Below are 20,587 nucleotides of genomic sequence, written 5' to 3' on the forward strand. Positions count from 1 at the left end.
CCACTGGCCCACGCGGGGCAAGGGGCTTGGAGAGGCCAAAGATAGATCTTAACTGCTCCGGGAGACCCTCAGACAAGCCCATAGAAGCCAAAGCCATATTGAAAGTGAAGTCCAAAACAAAAGCTGGGACCTCGGGGATCATCAGATCGCTGATATTCAAACTTCTGAGCAGCAGGATGTTTTTTTTTTTTTCAAATTAACTTTACGTCAAATTCCAAGATGTAATACAGATTAATTAAAACTTTTATAAGTTGGATGTATAAAATACACTTATGACTCAACCACTATTAGAGCAGAAAAGCTATTTTGATGTACAAACAACATGAAACCGGGAATTATGGATGACATTTCTAGTCTAAGATCAATGTCAGCACCTAATTTGTTTCTTTTGGTCTTGGTTGTGCAGGACAGAGATAATCTCAACTGACACAGATAAGGAGCTGCCTATGGCAACCATTTTTAAACATCTCAGGACCCAATTCAATTAAAGAGATGTGGCAGGTGAAGCTTAGTTGCACAAAATCCACTTATTCTGGCAGCACAAATTAATTAATGCATAATTAAGGCACACATGGTCACCCGTGTGATAGGGTTTGCTAGAGAACACCGTCAGGTTCATGTTTTACTGCAGTTTTTAAAACATTTCTATACAACTATATACACATAAATATGTATGATATATGCTACATGTATATTTATATATTAATAGACAACTACATGTGTACATACCTATGTACATATGTATATGTTAACATATATTATAAACACACAATGTAATATATGCATATAGATTACATGTATTATATATACAGATGTATATGTGTATATGTATACACATGTATATATTATACACTTGTACACATACATATACACATGTACATTATACCTCAAAATGTTAAATACAGAACTATACCACATGACTGGCAATTCCATTCCTAGCTATATCCCAAGAGAAACAAAGGCACACGTATGTAATAATTTGCACAAGAAGGTTCAAAACAGCACAATTCCCAACAGCCAAGATGGGAGAACAACCCACACGTCCAGCAACTCATGAATGGGTGCGTAAGAGACAACGGGATTCAGCCGTAAAAAGAACGAACTATGGACACAAGCTCCAAAATGGAGGAACCTTGAAAATATGAGCGAGGTGAAAGAAGCCAGTCACAAAAGAGCACATACTGTGGGATTCCAATTGTAGAACCGCCCAGAACAGGCCAATCCCTGGAGACACGCTGCGCGTTAGTGGTTGTCCAGCGCTGGGCGTGAGAAGTGCGGGGATGCGGAATGGCTGCAACGGCCGGAGGGTTCCTTCTCAGGCTGATGAAAATGTTCGAAAATTACAGTGACGATGGCTGTACAACTCCTTGAGTACACTAAACCAACTGAATAGTACCCTTGAAATGGATGGTGTGTGAACTGTATCTCAATCAAGCTGTTAAAATACTTACATACGAGATATATATATGTTAAAATATCTATGCTATATATAGTGAGAGAGAAAAATGCATATTGAGGAAAACACATAGTGAAAAATAGATCAACTGTTTGTGGAATTGCAAAAGTTCTTGCCGAGATCCTCAGAGCTCTAGATAACACAGTTTTGAAGACTATGGCTCTGGTTCAATTTCCCTCGCCCAGAGCTACGGGAACTGTGAGCCTCCCCGGCCTGCCCAGGCCGCAGCCAGACGGGAGGAAAGCAAGGCCCAGGCGCAGACTACCTCAACGCAGATGGGTTTCCTTTCCTTCCTCAGGTGACTTGGACCGGTCCTTTCAGGTCTGTGTCCAGCCCTCAGCAGCAGGCAGTGCAGGAAGCAGAGAAGGTGGACCTGGGCAAACCCTGGAGAGGCACGGCCAGCTCCTCGCTTTCACGGGGCCCCCAGAGCTGCGTCGCCCCCCGCCTGCTGAGTGCCCACACGGCCGCCATCTTTCTCCCTGTGGGGCCAACAGGCAACCTCCTGGATGAACTCACCAGAGTGCTGGTTTGTTGGGACTTCTCATCTCCCTAAGCTCTAGCAGAAGCTACGTGAACAAAGCGCTCCCTTTTTATTAAAAGCTGATTCTGTTTTCTAAGAGAGAACCCGAGAGCACCTTCAGGCATCCAAGAGGCAAGACGGAAGACAATACCTGCTCTGAGGTGCTTCTGTGCTCCTGTCAGCGTCTGGGGAGGTAGTTTAATTTTTTAACAGCTCTTGCGGAGCCCTTTGAAAATATATTATTAGTGCATCTGCTTTGCCGTATGCATAATTAGCAACAACAGTTCTAATTACCAGGCTGTTCAGGAAAGGTTTCCAAAGTGAATTTGCGGCAGAAGAACTGTGCCTAAAACCACATGAATATTCACTTAGATGTAATGTGGATTCAACTGTTTATTGGATTCTTTGCAAAAGCCTATCCCAGAGGTCTGAATGGTCCCTTTATGCCAGGGCTTCCGTAGGATACCACGGTTATTGTAGAAAATACATATTCTGAACAACCTGGAAGGTGGGGGAGGGGGGAAAATGCAATGTTTTCAACCAATGCCTTCAGAAATGGGCTAAAATAAAAGCAATCAGCCGCCATTTTATTTCCCCAAGGATTTTTTTTTTTTTTTTTTAAGATTTTACTTATATATGAGAGAGAAAGAGGGAGCACGAGCAGGGGGAGGAGGCAGAGGGAGAGGGAGAAGCAGACTCCCTGCTGAGCGGGGAGCCCCAACACAGGAGCTCAATCCCAGGACCCTGGGACCATGACCTGAGCCGAAGCCAGGAGCTTCACCGACAAGGCCCCCCAGGCACCCCTTCCCTAAGGAGGCTCAGTGGTGTCACTCTTTAGCCCAGGAGCCTTAAACTGGGATGCCTGACTTCCCAGGAGTCCTGTGCACATTTAAAACCAGATGTAAAGGTGGTTATGTATGTATGGCATATGCTCACTTCCCCCTCTTTTGTAAAAAAGAGAGTCTAGGAAATCCCAAGGGAAGATTAGAAACCACTGTTACCAAGCAGAGGATGGTGCTAACGGGGTGGCAGGGTTAATGGAGAGAGTTCCAGATTCAACTGTCACTATCACGTGACTCTAAGCAAGATGGCATTGCTGTCGTTATTACTGTCACCACCATACATACACAAGTACTCACAGTCCTGGGTGTCAGGGATACAAAGAGCGAAGAAATGCTAAGATTCGGCCCCCGTTTGGGGGGACTCATGACCCTGTATGGAGACAGGGCAGACATAACTCTAAAACTTCAAAACTTTTGGGGCACCTGGGTGGCGGTGTTGGTGAAGGGTCTGACTCCTGATTTCAGCTCAGATCATGATCTCAGCGTTGTGAGATCAAGCCTCACATCAGGCTCCATGCCAGGTGTGGGGTCTGCTTAAGGTTCTCTCTCTCCCTCTGCCCCTGCAGTGCTCACACCTGTGTGCATGTTCTCTCTTTCTCAAATAAATAAATAGAATCTTAAAAACAAAACAAAAATAAAAACAAAAAACCACAAACATCAGAACTAGTCAGATTCTCATAGGCCAGAGCTTGGGACACAGGTGAGCTCTGAGCTATGCCTCTTTGGCAAGGACACAAGTCCGACACAGTCGCAATCATGGGGAACCAGAACTCCAGCGAAGGCACCTGTGGTGAGTGGGTGTCTGAGGGGGGCCAGGCCCAGGGAGCTGGGGTTCCACGGGATGGTGGCAATCTGGGGGGAGACACTGAGGGAGGACAGTCAAAGCACCACCAAACTAGAAGTGAAGGCCCTCTCTGAAAACTGAGCAGATTCCTAAACATGGCAAGGAAAAACAATAATACTGTGATCTTTCAAAAAGTTAAATAGTAACAAGACAGAAAGACATTGCAAAGCTCCACCAAGAAACAGAGGCATAAATAAAGGGATGAGAGGCTGACAAGCAGAGGATATATACCAGGGGAGCGTTCAGTGCGCAGGAACCGTTCCCTCACCACGTGGGACAAAGCTCGCCAGAACTCTAAACTCTGTGTGCATTCAACCATTCACCCATCAGGCATTGCGCACCCACAACAAGGTGCCGGGGAACAGAGGATGAAAAGAGCATGGTGCCCGCCTCCAAGAACCACCCGGTGCAGAGACCCATTTGGAGAGAGAATTATAGAAGTGGAAAGTGCACCAACAGGTGGGTTCCAGGTGGGAACTAGGAGGAGGGAGGGCGCCAGGTGGGGCCAGGTGGGGCCAAGGAGGAGCAGACCAGGGAAAGCTTCCTGGGTGTCAACGCTGGGAGGGACCCAGGAGATCACTAATCCAGGGGAGGGGACCATGCACTGCCCAGCTGCACAGGTCACTGTGCTAGCCAAGCCCATGAGCCTCCGATCACGTATGACACCATCTGCTCATCCCTCAAGAGAAGAGCAAACCTTTGTCTTCTTTGCAGTCAACACATGTGAACAAAGGAGATTTTAACCTTTCCAACTCGAAATACCCCTCCAATTTGCCCTGGCTCCCTGCTCAGTCTGAGACATTCTGTTCCTGGATTCTGACACGTGTCCTTTGAAACAGAAGCTTGTCAAGCATCAGGACAGGCGAGGCTCGCTCTGAGGCTGGTCTGTGCCTATTAAACTGACTCCAAGATTTAATGCCTCATAATCATCAAGAACCCATTTCCCCAGGTTCGTAAAAAACCCAGCAGTCTGGCTTTGGCTTCTGCTTCTAAACTAATAAAAAGCACGCAGGCATAAAGGGACCCAAGGCCTATCAACACGCTGCCTGGGAAGCCTTGAGTGTGTGGTCTTGGAAGCCAGAAACACCGAGCATAGAGTTCAGAAGCTTCCCTACTACCCAACCCTCCAGAGGCCCAGAGCGAAGGTGTGGGACAAAGGGGACAGTCACCCTATGTGTGCTCAGGCACCCCTTCCAAGAGCACTGAGGCTCTCAGGAGGAACATCAGACCAGATCAAGCAGCCGGCAGGCCCCGGTTACACATTTATATTTCATTTTGTGAACACTCCATACTAAGAACTCTGCTAGAGGCTTTTTTTTTTTTTTTTAAAGACTTTATTTATTTATTTGAGAGAAAGCATGAGCAGGGGGAGCAGCAGAGGCAGAGGGAGAAGCAGACTCCCCACCGAGCAAGAAGCCTGATACGGGTCTCGATCCCAGGACCCTGGGATCATGACCCGAGCCGAAGGCAGACTTAACCAACTGAGCCTCCCAGGCACATCCTCTGCTAAAGGCTTTATAGAACATTTCTGTGTTTTATTTCTCACATCACCCCTGAAAGTTTAGGTCCCACTGGCTTCCATTTTACAGATGAAGAAACTGAGGTCCCAACATGGTACGTAATTTGCCCCAGGCTACAGAGCCAGAAGTGGTGGGTAAGGAATGGGGCAAAGTTTATACAACAGTCTGAGGCGGCACTTTGAAAAGGGACATTCATTCTTGCGTCTTGCCTTTTCTGAACTACAGTTCACAAGCGACTCTTCTAGAAGAAGGAATGGGGCTGTCTTCCAGAGGAGTCCTGGGAAGGACCGAGGGCAGCTCAGTGATCCCTCCCTCCCGCAGGGCTAGCTGATGCACTCAGAGCCACTGCCAACCTCAGGAAGGAGGCACTTCCTCTGAGGCCACCTGTGACCCCACAGGCGGCTAGCTTCAATTAGGGGAAAACCAACCGGATTTCAAAGGAGTCTCTGGAGAGCCTCTGTCGGTCACACACCACTTCAACCCCTCTCACTGCCTATGTGAGCAACACATCTGTCCCACAGTCCTTGCAAATTCTGCTGAGTTACTCAGCAGAATTGTTTCAAAAGAAGTGAAGCTCTTTCTGTTTCTGCTACCTTTGAAAGAAAGCTCTTTTAGCTTCAAACAACCTTTAAGTTCATTTTCCAATGAGCTATTTTGCCCAAAAAAATGAAGTTTCACCCAAATAGGGAGGAATGATGGGTTTTTAAAGAATTAACTTGGGACACCTGGATGGCTCAGTCAGTTAAGCTTCTGCCTTCAGCTCAGGTCATGAACCCAAGGGCCCTTGGATCGAGTCCTCCATCGGGGCTCCTTGCTTAGCGGGGCGTCTGCTTCTCTCTCTGCCCCTGCTGCTCCCCCTGCTTTTGAGCACATGCTCTCTCACAAATAATAAATAAAATCTTTAAAAATAAATAAATAGAAAATTAAAAAATTAACTTTGGAGCACAGAGCAGCTTGGTTGCTTGCAGGAGGTCTTTGCTTGGTGACTGTGGCTCTCCCCGGGAGCAGCAGGAACACTGCAGTGGTCAGAGAAGCAGTCTAAGACTTCGGCATCAGGGAAAAAGAAAATGGCCCCGGGGTGCCTGGGTAGCTCAGTCAGTTGAGCAACCAACTCTTGGTTTCAGCTCAGGTCATGATCTCAGGGCCATGGGATCCAACCCCAGGTCAGGCTCCACACTCAGCACAGAGTCTACTTTTGACCCTCTCCCTCTGCTCTCCCCCAATCTGCCTCTCTCTCATAAATAAAATCTTTAAAAAAAGGAAGAGAAGAGAAAGAAAAGAAAAGGCCCAAGCCAAACAGACCACCCACAAATCCACAGCTGGGAAGGGGCCTTGCAAAGCCCACAGGAGAAGCACCCTTTCTACCGCCAGGGTGAAAAAACCCCATGGCCACAGACCCAGGCCCACTGCACTTCTGGAGGCCTGTGGTTATCAGAAATCCAACGAGCCTGAGCTTTTTATCCAGAAGCTGCCTTTCCAGAGGCTGGTGAGGGAAGACTGCCCAGGATTTCAAAACCCATCTGAGATTTTAGGGTGCCGCCACCGGCTCACATCTGGAGACCAGGGAAACACGGCCGGTGGGCTTCTTTGAAGATCCTAACCTGGGAGCCATCCAGGCTGAGAGTCACCATCACGCCCAAAGACATTCAGTTGGCTCACCAGACACGGGGGAGAGGGCTTAAGTGAAAGCAGTTTTTATGGTGCTTTGCAGTAAATTCCATCAAATACTTTGGCTCCATTCGCAACTTTTTTTTGTTAAGAAAGTGTTTATCATGCATTGCATTTGCACTTAAGTCTCTCCACCTTTCCCTCAGGATGACTGTGAAAAGTGAGTCTTCACAGGCCTCGGGGATGTGAGCAGTGGTGCTCGGGAGCCAAGCTGCTAAAATGCAAAAGGAATGGGTCTCATGATGCATGTTTGTGTACATGAAGGACGTGCTGGGCAGCTATTCACGTATTAGAACTGATGCATGTGTACAGGGTCCTTTTGCAGTAAAACTGGTTATGACCTGATCCAAGGGTTTAACCATTGGGGCTGTTAAGTCTGGCCATACATCACTGTGCTAGAATGTGGGCTTTTAAGGGTCAAGATAACAAGTCTTTTTTTTTTTTTTTTTTCGGACAGAGAGACACAGGGAGAGAGGGAACATAAGTAGGGAAGTGGGAGAGGGAGAAGCAGGCTTCCTCTCGAGCAGGGAGCCTGATGTGGGGCTTGATCCCATGACCCTGGCATCATGACCTGAGCAGAAGGCAGATGCTTAATGACTGAGCCACCCAGGTGCCCAAAGATAGTAAGTCTTAACCAAAGTATAGCTTACAGTTTTCTTTAAAAAAAAGAAGAAAAAAGTAAAAAAAAAAAAAATAAGAAAAAAGTGCATTTGTAAGATCTATTTTTATATATTGTAGTGTCAACATTTTTAAATTAAATGTTTTGCATTAGAAAAAATTAACTTTGGAACCTTGGATTGGGCTACACTGCAAGCTTTACTTTGGAACCCTAAGGCTCCAGTAACAGAATAATTGTGTGTTTCCTGACAGACTAGGCAGCTTCTCTATAAAAGGTCTGACAGGATAGGCTTGGTGTATTTAACCATTGGTCTTTAGGTTGATTAGTGCCCTGTGGAGACCCTGATTCATGGGGACCTGTGGGGGACCCTTCCAGCACAAATGGGCACGTGCAAACCTCCGGCTGACCTTCTGCCCCACGAAGGGCCTTGTCCTTGTCCTCCTCATGGGAGGCAGTATTGTGGGGGGGGCTCCTCTGGGTGGGGGTAAGTGGAGGGCCCAAGGACTCCTCCTGTGGCTCAACAGTCAGCTCTGCCCTAGAGCTCAGCTTTGCTCTATGCCTCGCTCACTTGCTTTCTTTCTTTTTGAAAAAGATTTTTTTTATTTGAGAGAGAGTGTGTGAGCGAGTGGGGGGAAGGGCAGAGGGAGAGAGAGTCTCAAGTAGACGCTGTTTTAAGCTGAGCGCAGAGTCCGATCCAGTAACCCTGAGATCACAACCTGAGCCGAAACTGAGAACTGGCCACCCAACGGACCGTGTCACCCAGGGGCCTCTATGCTTGGCTTTTTTTCTGCCATTATCATTTTTCTTACTGTGATAAAATATGCATAACATAAAACTGCCACTTCAACCATTTTTAAGTGCACAGTTTAGTGTCATGAAGTATGTTCAAATTGTCGCACCTCCATAAGCACCATCCATCTCTAGAAATTTTTCATCCCACACTATGCTCTTATCAAACACTAACTTCCTAGTTCTCCTCCTCACGGGACACCGCCGTCCTATTTTCCCTCTCCGTGATTTTGATTACTTGAGGTACTTCGAGTAACTGGAATCGTTCAACATTCGGTCTTCTGTGTCTGGTCTGTTTCACTTAGCGCCATGTCCTCAGTTCATCCACGTTACGCGTGTGTCAGAATTCCCTTCCTTTTTAAGGCCGAGGAGTAGTATATATACTGCATTTTGGTTAAGAGATTCGTCCGTCGATGGATATGTGGATTGTTTTTATGAATAATGCTTCAGTGAACATTAGTGGGCAAATACTTGTTTGAGTTTCAGCCTCGGTTTGTTTTTTGTTTTTTTGTTTTGTTTTGTTTTTTAGTCTTAAAAGGCAAACTGGTATCAGTCCCATCAGATACCTGAGGGGTTGCCATGGGTGACCCTGAGGGGCCTCAGGTGTGAAAGGGCAGAGGGGCAGAGGGAGCTGCCACCGTCTGTCCTGTCCACACAGCCACAGCTGTCACCCAGAGAGCTGCCTGCTCAGCTCTACGGTGTTTACGAGGAACTGCCTGCCGCTTCCAAGCATGGGAATGGACAGAAGGCACAAGCCCTTGCACGCCCTGGTATCCTTCCACGCCCCTAGACACACCCTTCCCTCCAAGGAGGCAAAGCTGCCTGTTGAGATTCCCCCGGACATACCTTGGGTTGCAGGGCCTCTGCACTGGAACGGCCCTTTCCCTGCTCCCTCTTGCCCCTCTCTGCGAGCCCCTCCTTGCTGTGTGTGCTCTGTCCTGTGTGTACTCTGTCATTACAGCCCTGGACCATCTGGGGATATTCTTGTCTGGCTCTCCTAAATGATTCACAGGTCCCTAAGGCCAGGACTAACACACCTTAGGTGCACACAATAACCACCTCTTAAATCACCAAACAAACCAAAATAACCAGCCCCTCAAAACCCCCCCGAAACCATTAGCACCAAATTAACACTACCCAAAGTACGAGACGGACAAAATCTAACCAGTATGACTTCCGGACGGATGGCACCTTGCTAGCCTTTGAAGGACTAATATTTTGAAAGAGCTAATAAAACTGCCAAAAGGGAGGCATCTGGTAAATAAAAGAGACCCTGAATCTCCAAACAGCTTTTGAAAAAACTTGCCTGCTGCTGGCCTAAGGATTCTCAGGGGGAGTGTCCAGGGGACCGTCCCAGGCGCACACAGGCTTCCAGCCACGTGAGAGAAACATCCTTGAGTCTCCCAAAGAAGTCTGGAAAGTTTTCACTTTCTTAAGTGGGGAGGGGAAAAAAAAAAGAGACGTGGCATTGAAATTACCATTAAGCAAACATACAAATATTAAAAGCGTACTCCCAGGAGATTAGGGGAAAATCATTTCCGCTGATAAAGATCTTGAGATTCGTTTTATAGAGTGACTCGAGCAACAGGCAGTGAACGAGCACTCTGGCTTCTATTTCCAGCTTCCCCCCGCCCCGTTAAGTTGTTTGGAGCTACCTTCTCCTAGTTTTTTCTACTGTAAAATGAGGGGAATTGCTACCCTTCCTCCTCCATTAAGATCTGCAGCAGAGAACTCACACTCGTCACAGAACCCTTGGGACACCTGACCCTACAGGAGGCACGAGGGACAGAAGGCGCCACGTTTCTGACAATGGAGTGAAACCCAGGCAGCAGGAGTCACACAGAGGGTATGATTTCACAACAAGGGAGGGTGTTCACAATGTCTTAGTGATAAAAGGACACTTACAGAACAGTATGTGCAGTTTGCACTCCAGGACTTAAAAAGAGAGAATATACACATACACCGTTAACAGACAACCACCGGTCCGTGTGCGCATGGGTCCTATGCCAAAATGTTACCTGGTCCTCTCTGGGTGGTAGGTTTACAGGGGATTTGAATTTCTGCTTCTTCTAAATGTCTCACACAGGGATTCCGTTTTCTTACCAGAAATAGAGAAAATATGTAGTTTGGGAAAGGGATGCATCCATGTTATTTAAAGAGACAGAAATATGGACCGTTACGGTATTCTGGGTAGTCTGAAAGAATCGATTGGCACCATTACTGAAAAAAATAGGGGGAAGGGGAAGAAATAAAAGGTTATTGATAAGACAGCCCGTTTGGATTAATGTCCTAGCCAGTTGCTTGAACATACATGAAAAAAAAAAAAAAAGAATCCCTAGAATTGCTTCTTTCCAGTAGACAGGAAATCAGCCATTTCCCTTGAAATGTGAACTTTCAGGCACCAAGCCTGATGAGGAATCATTGCATTCAAAGCAACCTTCCCCTTCCTTTTGTAAATCACCCCTCATGAGAGATGGTTTCTAGATGGGCAGGGGGAAAAGAGAGCAAAATCTTGAGTGTGATTTATACCCACATTCGTAGCAGTATTCACAACAGCCGAAAAGTAGAAGCAACCGGAATGTCCGCGGACGTATGAATGGATAAGCAAAACGTGGAAAATACACACAATGGAGTACGATTTAGCCTTTAAAAGGAAGGAGATTCTAACACATGCACAACAAGGATGGGCTTTGTGCTAAATGAAATAAGCCAGGTAGGTAAGCATCCAACTGTTGATTTCGGCTGACGTCATTACCTCAGGGTCATGAGATCAAGCCCCTGCTTGAGAGTCTCTCTTTCCCTCTCCCTCTCCCTCTCCCCCTCCACTGCTCTTACTCTCTGGCTAAAAAAAAAAAAAAAGAAATTAAGAAAGAAAAGAAAAGAAAAGTAAAAGACAAATACTGTACGATTCCACTTATATGGGACACCTATAACAAGCGAGTTCAGAGACAGAAAGCGGAACCATGGTTTTTCAGGGTGGGGGAGGGGGGCAACAGGGAGTTATTTAATAGGTACAGAGTTAGAGTCTCATAAGATGAAGGGTTCTGGATACCTGGGTGGCTCAGATGGTTAACTGCCTGCCTTCGGCTCAGGTCATGGTCTCAGGGTCCTGGGATCGAGTCCTGCATTGGACTCCCTGCTCAGCGGGAGTCTGCTTCTCCCTCTCCCTCTGCCTCTCCCCCTGCTTGTGCTCTCTCTCTCTCTCAAATGAATAAATATTTTTTAAAAAAACAATGAAGAGGTCTGGTGATTGAAACAATGTGTATGCACTTAGTATCACTGAACTGTATCCTTACAAATGGCTAAGATGGCAAATCCGATGTTATGTAACATCAAATGGGTTTACATTCTCTGTTCAGTTTGGTTTACGCATGCAGGGAGCAATTTCTGATGCACAGAAACCCATGTCCTTCCGACATCACACCTGTCTTGCAGCAGAGGCTGGCCTGTCATTCAACCTAACGCAGGCAAAGAATCTCATTCCCGCTCCACTCAGGGATAGATCCTTAAAGAGATACACCAGAAAACACAGAGCCCACACGTGGCCCATGCACTGGTCTGCGCTGCTGGCTGCTGTGGGGGCCGCAAGAGACCAGGCTGCACACTCAGCCTCAGGCCATCGTGATGATAACACTGGCCTGCGTCGATCTTGGGGGAGGGGGTGCTGGCCAACAACCACTGTCACGGGCTAAAGGGAGACAGCCTCACCCTAACTTGCAAGGTGAAATGAAGCGTTCTTATCTGAATTCATCTTCATATCCAAACAGAGCTGAAAGAGCCCATAGACCCTTCCATGGAGAGTCTGCCACAGAGGACAGTTTCTGAAACAATTTCACTTGCTTACAATCGTGGCCCATCCAAAGCAGTACAGTGAATGACACCCCCACCCCCTTTGGCTGCAGAGCCCCAAGGGCAGCATGACATACCAGATAAGAACCCAGACTTGATAACCTGTTAATCGCTCTGTCATCTTTCCAGGCTGGCTCCGGTGAATCCACCCCCCCCCCCACCACCCTCTCCCCTCACCTTGAATACCAGCTGGATGATGCCGGTCTCTGTTTCACAACCAACCCGCCTCCCTATGGAGCTCCAGGCCCCTGTGTGCCCATCTGCTTTCCTTAAATCTGCATATGGCATTCTCACAGGCGGCTTGGACTTCAGGCACCAAACTCGACTTCTTCGTCTTCTCCTATTAAACCAGTCCCCCCTGAGCTGCCCCGCCTCAGTTTCTGGTACCAAGAAGCCATGTCACAAACCCAGGACTCATCTTTAACTCCCCTCCACAATACATCTACATTAAGCAGCAGTAAGAACCGCCCAGTATATTTCTGAAAAAAACCTTGAACCCTAGCTCCCCAGCTTGACCATGGCTCATCTCCCATCTCCTGGGTAGCCAGTGTGAACTAACTGGACCTGGATGCTCTGGGCTTCAAACCCACTGAGTTTCTCCCACTGCACTAAGAAGAAACCACAAACTCGTTAAGGAAACGCACAAGGCACAAAAAGTCTAGCCCATCTCTCCCGCTCTGACCCCATAATTCTCAGCTACACTGGCGTCATTTCACTTCTTCCCCCAAAATGGGATCTTCCTAGCCACACAGCCTTGGAACACGTCATTGTTCCCCTCTGCTGTCCTTAACTTTCTCTCCTTCACTCCACCTACTGGTGACTTCTCTTCCAGCTCTTGAAGACACCTCCTTCAGGAAGCCCTCCTTGACTCTACCCGGTGGAAGCTGTTCTCCCTCCTCCACTGATCTCGTCCATGGCCCACATATTCTTCTCGGGCACACATCACATCTTATACCCATATTTGTGTGTACTTACTTATTTCTCTTAATTGCATCCTGTTCAGAACTCTAAGTTCCCTGAGGGTGAGAACCAACAACGTTTTGTTCAACTCCCTATGCCCAGCCCCCCGCAGATGTTTACTCAATAGGCATTTCCTGAAAAAATGAGCCTAAAGAAAACAAATGTCAGGTATATGCCTCCCTTATGCTGCCTAACTGCTTGGAAGCACAGCAGGACATTAAGCAGCTGGCTCTCTGAGCTAAAAACATCTTGCTTAAAAAGAACGGAACACACCCAGCAATCATTAGAGGTGATTATCTAGATTATAAAAATTGGCTCGCAAAGGATTTATCACAATTATTTTTTTAAAAGTCTTCCTGATACTTGACAAATGTGGTTCTTTTTTCAACCTAAATGAAAAAGAAAAAAGCAATTCAAAAACATGGAAAGCATGATGCCACACGTGTGCAGGCACCTTTCTGGCACACATCCTCGAACCCTGTGAGAGCAGAGTCTGCGTCTGCAGCCTATGGCTACTCTGGTCCCTGTCACAGAGCTCAGACCTGACAAACAGGGCAGGGAGAGTAGAAGACCGAGGGAACCCCGCCCCAGGAGTCACACCAGCATGTTAGCAGCAACAGGATGACAGGTGACATGACTCACGTTCTGTCACTCATTCTGAACACTCAGACGATGCAGATACAACTTTTCTGCCACACAGATTCCCAAAAAGCATCGAGGAAGCGTTCGATCAGAAAGTGCAAAGGCAGAGTGTAGCAGATGAAGTAAGAGTTTGCTTTGGGTTGTTGTTTTCCCGTTTTTCAAAGCAAAATTTTTATCACAGTCCACAGGCCAGTTGGTGTTTAGAAGGGCCCCTCACGGGGATGGCTGGGGACTCAGTGAGCAGAGCCTCGCGACTCTCGATCTCAGGGCTGGGGGTTCCAGCCAGTGTAGAGATTACTTAAAAATAAAATCTAAAAAAAAAAAAACCAAGAAGGGGCACCTAGGTGGCTCAGTGGGTTAAGCTTCTGCCTTCTGCTCAGGTCATGATCTCAGGGTCCTGGGATCGAGCCCCGCATTGGGCTCTCCGCTCAGCAGGGAGCCTGCTTCCTCCTCTCTCTCTCTGCCTGCCTCTCTGCCTACTTGTGATCTCTCTCTCTCTGTGTCAAATAAATAAATAAAACCTTAAAAAAAAAAAAAAAAAGAAGAGGGGTCTTCACTGACAAGTGTTAGGATGAAGACCCCATGGGGCACAGGGCCCCTGCAAAGCATGTCTGGGGACCATCTGGGGGAATGCCCGGGAGCACCTCCCCTCAATCCCGGGCCCTCCGCTGACTGCAGACAGCAGATGAGCAGGGGTACCTACTGGACAGATAGGCTGGACAGACCGGCCACCACTGAGGAACTCAGGACAGTGCATGGCAGTGTGACATCCCCAGTCACACTGGAAAAAGAAAACCAAAAGACGACTTTGCTGGTGTCTTTTCCTATGTCTCATTCAACACTCTAGTACTCCATCACCAAAACACCGATTTAAAAAATCAACACATCTTTTTGAATTGGGAGAATCGCTTGGGAGATCTTCTCTTATTTCAGGCCATTTCCTAAAGTGATAAGAATTCCGTTACAGGTAAGACTTACAATTCTCCAGAGATAGCAAAGAGTACTACCTGCCCCGTGAGAATATTTTAACTTGACAATGAGTTAAAAAAAAAAAAAAGTTAAAACCTTTATCATTTTCTCTACCCAGATCTTTCAACAAAATGAAAAAAAAAAAAAAATCAAATTCTTTGGAGACAAATATAAAGAACCCCTGTAACACAGCTGACTAATTTTAATCTCGCTAGGAGCAACGACCTTTTGTCTCTGCCTGTGTTTTAATTATTTATTTTTGATCTTAAACAGATGTCTTTTATAAACTCACACACCCAGGATCATCTGACTGGAATCTGTTTAGCAGTGTTATCTCACGCCGTCGCCTCAGGCTGAGTAAACACAGACTTTGAAGAAAGAATCACTTGTTCACTGATTAAAAAAAAAAAAAAATGCGTACAGTGGAAGAACTATTCTAGGGTAAAAGGTCTACCTAAAATGCATCATAAAACACTTCCTTATAGGAAAGGTAACCTTTTCTCTTAATAGGGGTTTTCAAGCAAAAGAACTCTATATTATAATATGAACTTGTATCATGAATGCAAGCAGGAGAAGCAAAGCAAAGCTTACAATTAGATAGTAGGAGGAAATGGTCTGCAATTTTTTGTAAGCAAGTAACAGAAAGCGCCACCCCCCATCCCCCATCCCCACCACCACCCTCCAGGGCTGCAAAGTTCCAAACCCTATTTCCGGAGAGCAAACAGAAATCTCCTGCACCACTCCCATAGTCTACTGGCCCTATGCCCTTGCTCCTGATGGAAGCATCTTCCAGAAAAGATGAATTTTGTGAGACCTGGGTCCATGGGCAGGGAGTAGGGATGGGGGAGAGAAATGCAGAAAGTAACCTGATTGCCCCAAATTGGGGTTTCCAGAGAAAAGAAAAAGAATCAATTTTTCCAAATGACTACCATATTGTAGTTGTACAGATGTGGAAATAATGCTACATCCTTTACAATCATCTTCTGCAGGTGACCCAAAAGGTATTACCAAGGAAAGGGCCTGGCGGCCGTTTAGAAAGATGTGGGTCTCATGGGTCTGGGGATGGCTTCCGTGCGGGGACTCTCCCCACGGTGTGTCTCCACCCGGGTGGAGCACACAACTGCTTTTTACTAACATCTCTCCCAAACGCTGGGAAGCAGAAGGAGGAGAGAAAAACTCTGGCAGCTTTAAGTTCACTTGGGTAGCTATAAGATGGAGACTGTAGGGTGACATGGAAACGTGCTCTTTATACCCCTTAATAGTTCTCGGCCTCGTGACATCACCTACTCTTCTCTCACTTGAATGTTCCCGGGCAGGAACAATTAAACCCAGCAGGCTCCCTGGCACCCAGGAGGTACCAACTAATATTTGCTCATCTGATCAGCTGTCCACTCACCAAAAATGACACAGACTTGACAAAGTCTGTTTGATTTGCTGACAGTCAAACTGGATAAATAAAGCTCTAAATAGATTTTCCACGTCTGAACTGTGTCGCCCCAATGGATCAAAAGGACTGGAAAATTGCAAAATCTCCTCTTGGCTCTGGGCCGTGCAAAATTACAGCCATACGTTACCATTTGCCTAATTTTCAGAGTCATCGTGGACTGACTCGACACGGATTTCCTGAGTACTTATCCTGCCAGCCGAAAATCACGGCTAACACACAGAGTTACAGTGTGCCGGGCACAGATCGAAGCACTAAATATGAATTAATTCACATAATTTTCACATTAACCCCACACAGCAGGTGTTAATACTACCTTTATTTTACAAATGAGGAAACTAAGAATCAAAAAGATTTTACTTGACTTATAAAGTACCCCAAGTCGCATAGGTAGTGAGTAGCAAAGCCAGGATTCAAGTAGAGTCTGGCCTCAGAATTTATGCTCCTAGTCACAATGCTATGCCACCTTTATCTAATGAGATCATTCATAGAGAAATCATTACAGAGGTAATTTTTAATTTTTTTACATTTTATTTATTTGTCAGAAAGAGAGAGCAGGCAGAGGGAGAAGCAGGGTCCCCGATGAGCAAGGAGCCCGACATGGGACTCGATCCCACGACTCTGATATCATGACCTGAGCCAAAGGCAGAAGCTTAACCGACTGAGCCACCCAGGAGTCCCAGGAAGGTAACTTTTTTTTAAAGAAGATTTTATTTATGTATTCATTCATCAGAGAGAGGCACAGCGAGAGAGGGAACACAGGGAAGCAGGGGGAGTGAGAGAGGGAGAAGCAGGCTTCCCACTGAGCAAGCAGCCCGAGGTGAGGCTAGGATCATGACCTGAGCTGAAGGCAGACACTTAACGACTGAGCCAACCAGCCGTCCCAGGAAGGTAACTTTTTAAGCAGTATTAGAATATGATGTCAGCAGGGACCCCTGGGTAGCTCAGTCAGTTAAGTGTCTGCCTTTGGCTCAGGTCATGATCTTGGGGTTTTGGGATGGAGCTCCACATCGGGCTCCCTGCTCAGCGGAGAGTCTGCTTCTCCCTCTCCCCTCCCCTCTGCTCATGTACTTTCTCTGCCTCAAATAAATAAAATCTTTAAAAAAAAAAAATATATGATGCCAGCATTCCAACTCTACTGGCTGAAGCACTCATCCTGTCTTGCACCTATGCCTGCCTGCACAGCACAGTGGGAAGAAAATGGTTTCAGAGCCAGAAACTCAGATTCGGTTGGGATGCTGGGACCCTGAGTAACATCAGCTCTCAGGTTCTTGGTTTCCTTGCCGGTAAAGGGAAGACAGTAAAGCCAGCTCTCCCCCTATCAAGGGTGTTATCGGGAATAAATATAAGAACACACAGGGAAGGCCTTTGTAAAACAGAACAAAACACCCCTTCTAAGACATCCCCATCTTAGGAAGCATCCAGCATCCAGCATCCAGCACGCACTATAATAAACACCTGCAAAAAGGATAGTCGATTCTCCTTACTTGCAGATTCTGGAGCTGTGAATTCACTTACTTGCTAAAATTTACGTGTAACCCCCAAAAATCAATACTTACTGTGCTTTTGCAATCACTCGTGGCCATGTGCAGAGGCAGAGCAGGGAAAATTTTAAAGAGCTGAGGTGACAAGGCAAGGCTCTGCCTTCCTGTCTCCACTCTCATACTATAAACAAGTATATTTCCAAGTACTTTCAGCGCCACATTTTTTGCATTTTTGTTGGTGATTCTGCTGTTTAAAATGCTCCCCCCTCGCCCCGCAAAGAACTGAAGCACTATTCAGTGTTAAGTGCAAGACGGCTGCAAGGTGCCCAAGGGAGAAACACGTGTATGAGAGAGAGAAGCTTCGTTCAGGCGTGACTGTGAGCTCTGAGTTCAGTGTTAAGGACTTAGTACCAAGTAAGGTATCTTCACACAGAAACACACAGAAAACAAGGTGATATACTGACTGATTGATGGAAATGTGACCTGAGACTCACAGGAGTCCACCTCTGTCCCTCCCTTCCAAGTGACGGTTGAGCGGTCAGCGTCTGCAGCTAACTCAGCGTTCACCCAGACCTGACGACTTCCCGGGACAGGACTACTGCACCACCCTTGTACAACACAGGTTGGAACTTTCGGCGGGGGGGGGGGGGGGGGGGGGGGGGGGGTCGTCTATTTATACATGATTTTTTTTTTTTTAACAGTACCGTGCTATGAACTTACTTTCTCTTCCTTACGATTTTCTTAATAACATTTTCTTTCCCTTTGCTTACTTTTGTAAGAATTTGGTGTATAATACATATACAAAATGTGTGTTAATTGACTACGCTATCAGTAAGGCTTCCGGTCAGCAGGAGGCTATTAGTAGTTTTTTAGGGAGTATTAGTAGTACTTTAATTAGTATTATTTAGGATACTATATTTAGTATTATAACTAGTACTAATTATATTAATTAATATTATATGCAGATTTTTGACTATGTGGGGGAGTCAATGCCCTTAACCCCTACATTGCTCAAGGGTCAGCCGTATAAGCCAAAAATGTGATATTAAAAATTAATCCCCATAGAGTAGAGGCAGCTAACATAGGAGGACAAAGTCAGGATGCTGGGCTCTAAAGAGAAGTGTAAAAGTACTGGGATCACCCAGTCTTGGCCCGCTCTAGGTCTCCGTCCAAAGCTGAGAAGCCTTTGATCAACATCAGCCCCAGTGTGCAAGGGCAAGGGCTCCCATCCTTTCACTGCACCATACAGGAGTGCACGGCAGCCTCCCCTCTCTGGGCCTCTGCAAGGTCCCAGCTAGTCCATCTGAAAGTCTATACAGCTTGGCCGCTGTAGGAAATACCAAGGCTCATCTGGAGGCCATGGGGTGACCTCACTCCACTCCAGTCCTGCAATCCTCCAACCACCCGGGGTCTGCTATTCCTCTTTCCCAGACTCAGCCTCAGAGAGTGATTCTCACCAGAGTCTGACAGCCTCCAAGGTGTGGAGCCAGAATTCAGACTCCGCTCTCCCAATCATCCCGGCAACTCTCCAACAACTCGAAATGGGAAAATCAGCATATCCTCTTACACAGCAGCACCTTTTTTTCTCTATTTTTTTGAAGATTTTATTTAGTGCTTGCTTCAGCAGCACACAGACTAAAGATTTTATTTATTCATTTGAGAGAGACAGAGCAGAAGCAGGGGAAGCGGCAGAGGGAGAGGGAGAAGCCGGCTCCCTGCTGAACAGGGAGCCCTATGTGGGGCTGGACCCTAGGACCTGGAGATCATGATTTGAGCTGAAGGCAGATGCTTAACCGACTGAGCCACCCACATGCCCCAACAGCAGTGCCTTTTAGAAAGCACTCAGGGAACATGGCAGAGGTGTCCAGCCTTTCAAGATTTCATTTTATGAGTCATTCAAATACCAGCAAGAAAAACAGCCTGGAGGAGAAGGGAACACTGCTGAGTCCAAACTTAAGACCCAAAACTAAAAGCTACTTTTTTTTTTTTTTTTTTTTTTAAACCATAGGGGAAAATGTACAAGCCACCCCATGAGCCTGGGGTCCTGCCACATGGAGACCACATGAGGCCAGCCGCCCCCGACAGAAGTGCTCTTGTGCCTTCTCCTCTGACCTGAGGTTGAAGAGAATGGAAACAAAACTACTAGCTCTGGACACGGTTAGACAAGGCTGAGCTAGCTCCCAGCGCGAGTGGGAGATGCCAATGTTAATAAAATGTCACCTCAATTACTTTTGCCAGCGTTATAAAAAGAAACTGGAGACTTCCTCCCTTGGGCATCTTCTGTTAATTGCCATTTATAAAAGTTCTGTTTGCTAGGCCTGGAATATGCATTATTTTCCCTTTGAAAACAAAAAGAAACTTCTAAAATATCAATCAGCATTCCAAATGGCAAAGTGATTTGTTTTCCAACTCACACTCTCGGATCAGCTTGCGAGTCTGTCTGAAACGCAGGCATCTGGTAACAATTTGTGACAATATAAAATCAAAGCTGAACTCCCGTGTAAATATTCTTTTTCTTTTTTTTTTTTTTTAACCCAGATTTCACCAGCCTGCACGTATCTTATCCATTTCCTTATATTCCAGTCTTGACTTTTATTTTCCTGGCTCCGAAAGAACTAGAGTCACACATTACGAATGTCACACCTCTTAATAAGCTCTACAGGCTAAATTCTTTCCAGCTCTGTGAAATGCAGCTTGCAGGGAGGGTATATATCTAGATTGGGTGACCAGATTGAAATATATCATTCCCGTCTCTTCCAATCTGCCTGGCCTCAATTATTCACTTGCCTTTGGAGCAAACAGGGCCGAATAAAAAAGTCTGGTGTGGGGGCACCTGGGTGGGTGGGTTAAAGCCTCTGCCTTCGGCTCAGGTCATGATGCCAGCCAGGGTCCTGGGATCGAGCCCCGCATTGAGCTCTCTGTGCAGCAGGGAGCCTGCTTTCCCTTCTCTCTCTCTGCCTGCTGCTCTGCCTGCTTGTGAT

The 20,587-nt window shown here is 46.5% G+C and overlaps 1 protein-coding gene and 1 long non-coding RNA gene across 3 annotated transcripts in view; one reads left to right on the forward strand and one right to left on the reverse strand.

Annotated features, from left to right (window-relative positions):
- CABLES1 (Cdk5 and Abl enzyme substrate 1) overlaps positions 1-20,587 on the reverse strand; it is a 110,784-nt gene that overhangs the window by 74,794 nt on the left and 15,403 nt on the right. The gene's annotated exons all lie outside the window — the stretch shown is intronic.
- On the forward strand, positions 17,832-20,111 carry LOC116571537. The gene is made up of 2 exons (XR_004277902.1): positions 17,832-18,228; positions 19,615-20,111. It is a non-coding gene; the product is annotated as an uncharacterized LOC116571537 (long non-coding RNA).

Source organism: Mustela erminea, chromosome 13 (genome assembly GCF_009829155.1).
Source record: "Mustela erminea isolate mMusErm1 chromosome 13, mMusErm1.Pri, whole genome shotgun sequence".
NCBI classification, from domain to species: domain Eukaryota; kingdom Metazoa; phylum Chordata; class Mammalia; order Carnivora; family Mustelidae; genus Mustela; species Mustela erminea.